Here is a 12,663-nt window from a genome sequence, read left to right on the forward strand (position 1 = left end):
TAAAAAATGAACTGAACTGAGGTTTCAGAACATGTGCATCATTGCCTTAATTAAAATAAAACAGAAAATCCAAGAGTGCTTCTGATGATTACCATGTTTGGCTCCATTTCTTCCATAATATTAGTTCTCTTTCTAATTAAAGGTTGACCTTAATGATCAGTTTGAAGATAGCTGGAGCATGGTATTAGTGCATTTATCTCAAACTTCTGTTAAAGTCAGAGTATAAGATAATGGTTAGACAACACAGCACATTTTCCTTTATGTTCTCAGGGATAATTTTTGTTATTTACTCTTAGGACATTTAATGTGTACATTCTTCCATCCCTCTCCAAAGCTACCTGGGGCTGCATAATTGACTATAAAGTAGTCCCAAGCTAAATATGTTGCTCTACCAGTGTAAGAAGGATGTTTCTGACTCACTTGCTGATGATTCAGGTTAATTTGGTATTTAGACCATTAGTTTTCTCAATTTTTAAAGTGTTCTTTTTATGACAAGTATGTTTAGCAGATAAGGAAATTTTGTTGTTGCTGTTGTTAAAAGTATGATCGGGTATATACAGTATCAGTAAAGAAATATAAAACTAGCTCTTGACAATTCTACTACTGCACTGTGTTGTGAGAAGTACATGGAAAGAATAATTGTATTCAGTATTACAGAGTCCAAAATTCGAAGGGAATTTGTACTTTTTCTCAGTGAGATATTGCAAATATTTAGGTAACAAAGTGGCTGGTATTAGGGGTCAGTTAAAGGGACAGTGGGATATTGGGAAGAACACAGATTGAAAGTCAAGAAAGCTAGAATCAAATCTCAGTTCTTCCCGTTTTAATGGACAAGTCACTTAATCTCTCTGTGTCTCATTTTTCTCTGTGTTTCATTTGTAGACTGTAGATAATACCCATTTATGATGAAATATATTGGTAAGTCTCACTAGGAGTGGATCTTGCTTTTACTGGGTAAGAGGGATGTTTTTAAGCTTGTATTTATTTTATCATTTCTCATTAAAAAATATAAATAGCTTTTTACAAAATCAACAATAAAAACAAAGTAAGAAATCTTCTTTAATTTGGCGTAATGTATGATTCATCAACATTGGCTGCTATTAATATACCAATCAGTGAAAATGTTCCAAGTTTGATGTTGCTCAATAGATAAGCTAAAACCTGTAAGCCCTCACAAGAATTTGTATTTGTAAACAGATGTACCTACCTCTTAAATTAATCAGTTTCTAACAAAGTATTGTTTATATGTTTCATGCAAATTGGTTTGAAGTGTTGCTTAGACAATCTTATTATATTTAAGAATAAAAACTTCCATCAAGAAATTGTGCAAAGAAAATGGACACACCAGCTGGATAAATCTATCATGTGCAGGGGGGAATAGGGGAAGCAAGCACTTTTAATTAGCTGAGTGAATGCAGTTTGCTGAACACAGAAAGCACAGCCTTAGTCATATTAAAATGTGCCTAATTTTCTGTGAAAAAGTCCCATCTGAACAGGCCTGACCACAGTCAATCATACTAAAAGCCACTGGTGCTTAATTTGATTTACCAATATAAAATGCAAATTAGGTTATTAAGTGGAGTGGCAGACAGAGTAGGGCCCCTTTCAAACCATCAAGTTAAATGCAAGCAGACAGCAAACTGGCTGTGCAAAGAAAATTTTAGCATATTCGCTTGATTAGTGCTACAAAAATTTAATTAGGTTGGCTAATTACTTGACAAATTGCTCTACACGAGAGAAAAGGCAGAGGAGTTTTTTTTTTTCTTTTTTCATTGCAAATATCCTGTGTGTATTTTAGCCCAAATGCTATCTGCCAATTTGCAAAAGCCTTATTAAATGAATGGAAGACGGTCCCCAATAATAGCAAATTGTATAATGCATATAATTAGACAAGGCCCACACTCTACCCATATGTCCATACTCCATCATAGTTAAAAATACTTAACACAATATTTATGTGTAGCCATTGTCAAAACAGATTATTGCAAAGCAGTCAGTTCTTAAGAAAGAAAGTATTGTGCATGATATAGAAAATAGACGTTTGTGACATTCCTACCTCCCAGAAGAGTTTGTTTGTTAACTAGTACATGAAGCAGTAGTGACATGCTAAAGTTTGTCATCACAGAACGGACCAGTCAGCCAAACCATGGATGAATGAGGCCAAGGCTAAGATGGAGTAGAGAAAATTGTCTCCTTGTGATACATTCTAAATGTAAAGCTATTAATTTACAATTAGAGTTACTGACATTTCATAAAACAAAATTTATTTTTTCAAAAGCTATTCAAAGTGAAACAATTTCTTTAGAAAAAGGATGTTTATATCAATATTCAAGAGAATAAGATAGATTTCATATAATCACAGTATTATTTGGAGGCTTCTACAATTTTTTCAGATACATTATTTGGTTTTCATTGATTTTCAACAGAACTAGTGAGCCTGTTCTAACTCAAGCCCTGTGATTTTACAAAGCGACAACCACTTTGCCTGTCCAAGTGGAAAAACTAAGTATCATATTTTATAAACATGCTTTGCAGTTAGTAATTAGATACTATATTTAACCTGTTCTAAAGCAACATCTTATGAAAGTTTGAACTGTAAGAACTATTTGCGAACCATCATTTATGCACGCTGCATTACTTTTTTACAGTCAGAATCTGCTCTGTTAGTTTAGAACTCAGCTATAGTTACACTGGACAGTGCAGATGCACCTAGGATTTTATGTAACACCCTTATCATTACTGCCATTTTATCTTAACTTGCCTCTTTTACTCTTTTTAGATTCACAATCATTGCCAAAAATAGACTAAAAATTTGTTGAGATTATGATAGAATGTGGATTATGTAGACAATTTTACTTATATAAAGTCCTGAGATAAAGTTGTGGCCTCCTGAGCAAATATTTGGCCATGAATTGCTGACATTATATTTGAAGACATTGAGGATGTCATACATAGATTCTATAAACACAGAAAGTGCAAAATTTAGTAACAAAGTATTATATTTTAATATAAAAATAATATCAATCACTTGAGGTTTTTTTTTCTTTAATGTATTGATTATCTTTACTCCCTCCTCTGTCATTTATTTTTAATTTGATAAACTGACTAGTATTTAAAAAATTTAGGCTGGGCACAGTGGCTGGCGCCTGTAATCCTAGCACTTTGGGAGGCTGAGGCGGGCGGATCACAAGGTCAGGAGATCAAGACCATCCTGGATAACATGGTGAAACCCGTCTCTACTAAAAAATACAAAAAATTAGCCAGGCGTGGTGGTGGGCACCTGTAATCCCAGCTACTTGGGAGGCTGAGGCAAGAGAATGGTGTGAATGCAGGAGAATGGTGTGAATGCAGGAGGCAGAGCTTGCAGTGAGCCGAGATGGCGCCACTGCACTACAGCCTGGGGGAGGGAACCAGACTCCGTCTCAAAAAAAAAAAAAAAAAGAAAAAATTAACAGATGCAGTCTATTAAATGATTGAAACCTGGGATATTTTGTTAAGGGTATGCATATAAAACAGTGAAATTATTGGCTTGCAAACATATTAAGGTGCTTCTTATGTGTTAATATTAAATGTTATACTTCAGTGTCCAATGGCAGCTACTGTATTAATTGCTGATAAAACAATAATCTTGATTATTATTTTTATCTGTTACCTAACACAAATTACATGCATGTAAAATAACAGTAGCTACCTTTTATTGAGACTCTACTATATGAAGATGCAGGGTTTGTTGTTTACATATATTTTATTCAATTCTTCTACACAAATAAAGATATAAGTATTATTGTTTCAATTTTATAAAGTATAAGATTGAGGTGAGATAGTTTAAGTAAAGAATTCAAAAGCAAAAAATGAGTAACGAATAAATATAGGTTTGAACCATAGCCTGTCTGAATTGTAATATATTCTTCCCAATGCTGTGAATAATTTTTGGATATGTATTTTTTAATACGATTTTATGTATGTATGTATACATGATATACAGTGGTGGGTTTGTATCTATTCGAGAGTTGCCACTGTGATTGTATATAATTGAGATTTAAACCACTAATTGTGATTTGTATATTATACACTTATGATATACAGGTCCATTTTCTATCTTTCTATCCTAATAACAGAGAAAGGGTTTTTATAAAATATAGTCAAACATGGCCATTGATATATTTTTACACTCTATAATTCGTTCATATATCTGAACAATTTGATAATGGAAGTAAAGAGATTGAAAGCCCACAGATTTCAATAGTTCAAGAACTATGGCAATTCAGGCTGACAGAAACCTTTGGAAACATCATACCCTTTAAAGTTGTGTGGGCAGAATCAGATTATTTGCCAAACTGGAGACATCAAAAGGAACGCAAAATAAGTATGGAATTGGATTAGAAAAAGCAAAGTATCCATCTACATGACAAGTGTGTTGGGGAGAAATACACCAGTTCATAAGACATGAGCTTAAAACCAGCTTCAGCGTGTTGAAAGGCTTTATTATCATTTTGTTAATTAAGAAAAATAACTTGGTTTCCAGATAGGATGAGATTTTTTTCCTCATTAACATTTTAGGTTAAATTTAAGGAGGCTTGTGTAAGACACATACATATCTAAAAGTAGTAAAGAATGATTAGTCATTTGTGTGATTTTTCATATTACTGACATTCCTGAATATTTTGTTTCAAAAACTTGATAGACGATAAATAATTTTTATACTGAAATACCGATCATTTTGAAGTACATTTGAATTAATGGTATGAATTTCCAATAAGATTCTAATTTGAAAATAATTTTTCAGATTTTGAACTGACAGATAATATAGGCAACTTTAAAATATATACAGGATTACAACCATTAATTCACTACATTTTAAAAGTCATTGCACTGTAAAATGCATGGTGATAATTCAATCATTAATATATAATAAGTTATAAATTATAGTGAAGGAACTTTTTTCTAGGTATGAAAGTATTACATTCATACATCCATACTGAGAAAAAACATATCTCAATTTAAATTGAAACTTAGAGGAGAAGAATTATGAAGAGTTTTAGAATTTAAAAAATTGTTTAGTGTTTGGGTCAAATAATTTTCTAGTCTAGTTTTATTCTTCAAGTTTCTTGATTTTGTAAAAGAAAATAAACACCCTGTTATATAGAGCTCTCAAATTATAATGAGAAGAGTCTTGCCAAGTATAAACTCCACCATCTGCTAGGGCCCGGGAACACTTATTTCCCAAGTCTGGAAACTTCCCTCATAGAAAAGTGGCCATTTGTTCATTGGTTCTTTTCTGTGGTTACTAAGAAAAAAGATTGGCCTATGACCTATAGTTTCCTGTTACATATATCACTTATGATGCAAAATATAAACATAAAAACTGGTACATAGTGTAGTAATAGATGCCTGGACTTATTGAGTTGAGAATAAACCAGAAAGAAAACTGCACAATCTTCCTTGGTTATTTCATAACCAGGCAATTTTCCCTGATACTTAAATTCACAAACCTAAAGAAAAATAACTTTACCAGATGAAAGTAAATCTTAAGCATCAGAAAAAAGATAGTAACTTGACGAGAAATTTATCTGGATTTTCAATTTATAATGAACTAAAGAAAGCACTCTGATTTAAAAAACTAAAACATACATTAATAATTATTGCAATTCCATTTCTGTTTAGATGTTCAAATGTTTGCATTATTAAGACTCAAATTTTCATTTCTTGTCATAAATGTAAAGTTAGCAAAAATGTTATTTATTTGCAGGAGAATTCTTAGTTCATTGCATGAGAAAGGATGATCTTTCCCTTAACATTTGAGCAAAATTATACAATTCATTTGCAGGTGTTTAAGTATGTTGGGCAGCATTCAAATGCGCACTGAAGAAAGCATAGAAACAAAGACAATTAGGTCTCGGATTTTTTTGACTAGTTGCTTTAAAAGCAGTTTTCTGTATCATGGAGCTTCATTTTAACCATCTAACGTAAGAACTTAATAAAACACTAAACTTTGTGTAATAAAAACTGTATGATACCCTAGAGTTCTTTATTAGGCAATATCTATGCTCAGGATATTAGTATATGTGGAGGCTTTGCAATTTGGCATTTATAATTATGGCTATAATAATAATCATTGAATTTCTGAAAAATTTGATCCCAATAAATTGCAGTTTTAGAAAAAATTCTGAGGCGGATTTACTTGCTGTTGGAATCATCAACAGATCCCTATGTTTGTATTTTAAACCCACAGGATTTTTATCTCCCATATACTAAGCCACTTTCTGAAAGTATCTGAAACTACTGTGTAACACTTAATATATCTGGTACTGAGTAATAACCGTTCCTTCTCTTGCCTTAGCTAGTAGGCCCATTTATTTTTAAATAGTTGAGAGTGACTTAGATATCAAGAACAGAAGCTGTTAAACTGGATTGTCCAAGTTTTGGTGTATCTTTGCTTTCCTAGTTATCATCTTGATAGCAATAACCACGGCTTAGACTTGTGCTAAGAACTCAGCACAGAGCCCTGAGAAGCTAGAGCACTTTGCAAAAGTCTCATTAAACTTTTGGCTACATAGTACTAAACTAACAGAACTATTACTAAATATCAACCCCTGATATGATAAAATAAATAAAAATTGTGATTTTCGAAGGGCAAAAACGAAAGTATAGTGCTTTATTAAAACTGTAAATGCAGGAACATTTTTGTTGCCAAAGAAATCCTTTCCTGTCTTTTCCTCTCACATTGTCAACAGTAATTTTCAATAGTAATTGTTTTCTTTTTTTTTCCTTGATGCTGAATAAATTATTGCCTAAGATTAAACAACACACTTTGTTCATTTGAAATATATTTTTTCCTTCTACAGATCCGACTACCTTTGAGTTTTAATGAGTTTAAAGATTCCCACAAGGTTTTTGCTGCACTGGAGCTGATTTTGTCTTTGTTTCTTCCAAGAGTTTAAAAACAGTTGGTACAAGTCACATTAACAAAGGCCCACCTGTACTGAAATTCTCAAATGAAATCTAGCTAGGTTTACTGTTATCATATAGGGCATGCATTAATCAGCATGATCTCTCACTGCCTTGAGAAGGCAGCCTTCTTTCTCAAAGGTAATAGTCAAGAAAAGAATCATCTGAATATGCTTCTATAGAAAGGTCCTTCTATAAAACCAAAATATTCACAATAAAACTGCAGATCATCTCTGTCTTTACCTTAAAAGTAAACTACTGATGGGAATATATGAGAATAATATTTTATTTACAATGAACCTGCTATAACTTGATCAATGGTTCACTTCTAAAAATGTTGAAAAGTCTCCATGACTGATAAGGTACTGGCTTCTTTTATTTCCTAATATTCTCTAAAGTATTGGTTACACATATGTGAAACATTCTTAGTTTATCAAGATACTAGAAGTCTAGCATTACCAACTTTTAGATACCTGAGAAAATAGGTACAATGTGCAGAATGACCATTTGACCATCTGGGTCCCAGTGTGGTTTCTTTGCAAAGGAAGAAAAATACTGGATCTTGCTGCAGAATGCTAGCAACTCTATTTTCTTTGCTTGTGTAGGGGGAAATTTTACTGAATGTCAAAAAGAAAAGCAGTCCACTAATACCAAGATAAGAAAAATAATCTCCCCCTCCCCAACTTGTGACAATTTAAAACTACCTGATTAAGCAGCTCTTTTCAAAAATCAAAATCAATCTGCTCTGGCATCAAATTACCATATAAGCTTACCGCTTTTCTACTAGTTGACTAAAATAGTTGTAAATACTAATGTTTTTAAATCCTAAAACAAAATTCTAAACTTTGATCTTAATTGAATATCCTTTATAGAGAAAGGTAAGACTTTTAAAAATTCAAAAATTATTATCATAGGTAGATTTTCTTAGTAAACACTTTCAAATTGTTATAACTTGTTACATTTCCTTCTCTTCTAATGATAATTATGCTCCTTTATATTTAATTAAGGAGATCTTCTTACACGTCATTCTTATCTTTGCCTACAATGTAGGACAACATAAACCTTAGATATCCAATGCTTACTGCATTTTGTTTTATATATTTTCAGCAAGTCAGTTTTAGATATAGAAATATTTCTAAATAAACCCTTTTAATAACCAAATATAATAACTACAATAGGAGAAAGAGGGAATATATGCAAACTATTTGTTTTAAGTTATCCTATGGTGAAGGCATCATGATTCTAAAATGATATTTTGATTAACATTTTCAAGTGTTTTTCTTCATGTTTTCCATCTAAAAGTAAACTTTTTTTGGAGAATCATATATATACATCTATAGATAAATGGCCTTTAAGTTAGGTTAAGACTGTTCAGCTAAATAGTTAAGTGGTATGTAAGTATTAATAAAGACTTTTTTTTACCAGTTTCAAAATTTTCCTAAAACTCATTCCTCCCCTCAACTCCTCAAAGAGAGACATATAATAGTGGATAATTTGCAAAAGTCTAATCTTAGAGGAAAAATTTATCAATAAATATAATAATACTGTTTTTTCATTTCAAGTATAAGAGTCTAAAAGTATATATATAATTTTCAAAGAGTAACTAGGCCTTACTGTATTTTTCTTATTTTTAAAGTCACTAAAGGAAGGATAATATTGATGTCTTCTATTATTTCAAAGATCTCATTCACTTATTATTAATTTATTAATTAATCACACAAACTTTTATTTAGTAATGAATTTCACTTATTACAAAACTTTTAATGAGTATATGAAACAATGGGAAGCTATTAAATTGGTGAATGTGACTATGAAATGTGATAAAAATAAATATACACAATTTTAAATTATTCCAAATATTTGAGAGTAGCAAAAAGTACATGATGCAAAAAGGCAAATTAAATAATTAATTCAACTCTGGAGGTTATTTGTTCAAAACTACGGACTCATTACAGTGTATGTAATGAGAAATATATAAAAAATATAAGCTATTTCTATGTTGTCAACGGAATTGTATAAATAATTAATATTCAATTGTGAACTGTGAATTTTGGATTCAGGCATTTCCGAGAGTAGAAAATTCCCTTCTCAGGGAGCAACCAAACCAACCTCTAAAGACTTAACAACCTGGGTCAGGAAGCTTTCGGGTCTGTTTATCTCAGGAGCCTCTACTCTCAAACACTTCTTAAGTCCTCTTCATATTGAAGACAGACTTTTTTTCCTCAGGTGAATATACATTTATTGTCTTAAACCTTCCCTGAAGCAGGTAAATGAGTACTACTAACATTGAGCTTCAAAGAATTTCTCTGCATGCAAGCAATTGAGCTGTCAGAAAAGCTATGATTAATGATATTTCATATGAAAAATAATGGAAAATAACTAGATATAATTAAAAATACTAAAGAGCATTCTTTCTTGAACACTTGAAAAATTACATATGCTTATCATTACTCAAGGATTAAAATAAAATATTTTGAACAACTTGTTGAGTTATGAGTTATGGTTAACAAATCTGATTTTGCCTGAGGGTACTTATTAGGCCTTGTGATGAAAAATAATAAGTAAGAGGTTTATTTTTGTTTAGGAGATTTTTATCACTCACAGAGAGAGGGAGAGAAAGAGAGAGAACTGAGACATATTTCGAGGGGACTTGGCTGCGCTTCCTCTGTAGAGAACATATTGTACAATTACAAACCAGGGCCGGGCGTGGTGGCTCAAGCCTGTAATCCCAGCACTTTGGGAGGCCGAGACGGGCGGATCACGAGGTCAGGAGATCGAGACCATCCTGGCTAACACAATGAAACCCCGTCTCTACTAAAAAATACAAAAAGCTAGCCGGGCCAGGTGGCTGGCGCCTGTAGTCCCAGCTACTTGGGAGGCTGAGGCAGGAGAATGGAGTAAACCCGGGAGGCGGAGCTTGCAGTGAGCTGAGATCCGGCCACTGCACTCCAGCCTGGGCGACAGAGCGAGACTCCGTCTCAAAAAACAAAAAAACAAACCAGGAAACCAGAAATGTGATGTTTCCAAATAGAATGAGAACATACATATGAACTTGCCGTGTCATAGAATCAGGTAGAGACTTTCTTGTGAATCAGAAACATATATTATACGTATGTATGTGACTGTTTTGTAAATCAGAAACATATATCTATATGTATGTATGTGTTGCTTATATTTCAATATCTTTTTCATTTCATTTTCCTTCTTCATTTTTAATAACTGAAAAAAATAGTATCACATCAGTCATCTGGGTAAAAACAACAAATGTATTAATTTGGTAGTTTTCAAATCCATCATCCCTTTTTTTGAGCAGAGAGAAAAAAAGTTACATACAGCAGAACATATTGCTGTTTTAAAGAAACGTGCACCACTTTAGTAAGAAATATCTCACATATATCTTTCTGTGTGTTCATTCCAAACACTGAACAGCTTTCTGATGCTTCTGTTACAACAGCAAGTGAGTCATAATTCCAAGTAGATAAGCATCATTTTAGGTCAGGCCTTTGCATCAACTTGACTTTGCTTGTTGGAAGCTCTAAATACATGACTGTCTTGTTATATAACTTCACCTTTTGTTTTACTGTTATTTGTACGCTTTTATAAAGGTTAAAATAGAAAGACAATGCTTTCTAGGGAAGATAAATAACTTTTTATTGGACCCTCTATTATGGCTCTAAACATTGATAAACAATCACATTTGTAACAGTGTAATTTTCTACATATTATTGAAATAATGAATATTTTAGTATAAAAAACTTGAAAATAGAGAAAAAATAAAGAGGAAATTAAAATAAACAAGTGCTTCCATCCAGAAACAGTTAATATTTTGGGATAGTTTTTCAATAAAGGTGTCTATGTTTGCATTTTGTCTCTTATTTACATAATATTAAAGTCATATTATATGTGTGTGTACCCTACATTCTTCACATTGCATCATGAGCATTTTCCGTGTTATGGAAAAAAATGAAGATGCACTAATGAGAGCACGATATTACAAGAAGTGAAATATCATAATTTATTTAAACTAGACTCTTTTTCAATGCTTTTATTTTACAATGATACTGATGGTTCATGTGTGTAAAATATTGCATATATTACTGATTTTTCTTCTAATGGATTTTTATTAATACATATCAATAGGGAAAAAGGTTCATAAAGTATAGACAGGTTTAAAAATGAATAGGTGTTTTCTTCCCATCAGATGCCTGATCTGACTTGCAGACTTTCTACCATTAAAAGTTTTTACGTATTCTTTCAGAATATTTTAAAAATGAGAACATTTTGTATGTGTTGCATCTTGCTGTTTTTTTTAAAATATATATATCTAAGTCTATCTTGGGGATTTTCCACATTTGAATATAAATAAATAACTTACTTCCATAATATTGCATTTTATGCACAAGCAATGCCATAATATATTTAATTATAGATTGAATATCCCTTATCTGAAATACTTGAGACCAGAAGTGTTTCAGATTTCAGATTTTTTTTTGATTTTGGAATATTTATATATCATAATGAGGTATCTTAGGGATGGGACTCAAGTTTAACGCAAAATTGTTTCACGTTTTATATACACCTTAAATATCTAGCCTGAAAGTAATTTTATAAAATATTTTATATAACATTGTACATGAAACAAAGTTTTAACCACATTTTGACTGTAACCTATCACATGAAGTTAGGTGTGGAAGTTTCTGTTTGTGGAGTCATGTGGGAACTCAAAAAATTTTGGATTTCAGAGCATTTCAAACTTATATTTTAGTTGAATTTCTAGTTTAGGCATACTCAATCTGTATTTCAGATAATGACTGAAGTTCTTTCTGATTGTTTTTCTATTAAACAGCGCTATAAAATTTATTCTAATGCATATATGTTTTCCTCTGGTACCAGTGTCTGAAAGAAGAATTTCTAAAATATAAGAAGCTAGATAAACATTTAAGTATATTTAACAGTTTGATAGTTATTTTATATTTTATTACTAAAACTTTGTATTAATGCCTCTGAAACAAGGCAGGAAAGTGCCTATTTCCCCACTTTCTATATTTTCCCATCTGACAATATCTATTTTTTTATATTGTGCTGCTTTAATAATGAGCAAAGCTAAACATTTATTTTACATTTTATTTAGAATTTTGCTCTTTCTTTTTCTCTCTCAAATTCCATTCTCTCTCCCTCCCTGTCTCCCTTTTTTTATTCCTTTTTTCTTTTGTGAAACTTCAGATACTTTTATTCATAAAGCCCTTATTAATTTATAAGTGCTTTTCATATACATGTATGTGTGTGTATGTGTATATATCTATGTCTGTATATATAAACATAAACATACGTTTTTAATTCTATAGGTATCTGGGCAAACTCTCTCTGTAAAAACTATTAAATGTCCTGGCAACCATTACCCTGAAAATATTCTTGAAAGTATCAAACAATACGCGGTGGCTCACGCTTGTAATCCCAGCACTTTGGGAGGCCGAGGCGGGCAGATCACGAGGTTAGGAGATCGAGACCATCCTGGCTAATACAGTGAAACCCCCGTCTCTACTGAAAATACAAAACAATTAGCCGGGCATGGTGGCGGGAGCCTTTAGTCTCAGCTACTCCGGAGACTGAGGCAGTTGAGTGGCCTGAATGCAGGAGGCAGAGCTTGCAGTGAGCTGAGATCGCGCCACTGCACTCCAGCCTGGGCGACAGAGCGAGACTCCGTCTCAAAAAAAA

This window comes from Colobus angolensis, unplaced genomic scaffold (genome assembly GCF_000951035.1).
Source record: "Colobus angolensis palliatus isolate OR3802 unplaced genomic scaffold, Cang.pa_1.0 Scaffold180, whole genome shotgun sequence".
Classification (NCBI taxonomy): Eukaryota; Metazoa; Chordata; class Mammalia; order Primates; family Cercopithecidae; genus Colobus; species Colobus angolensis.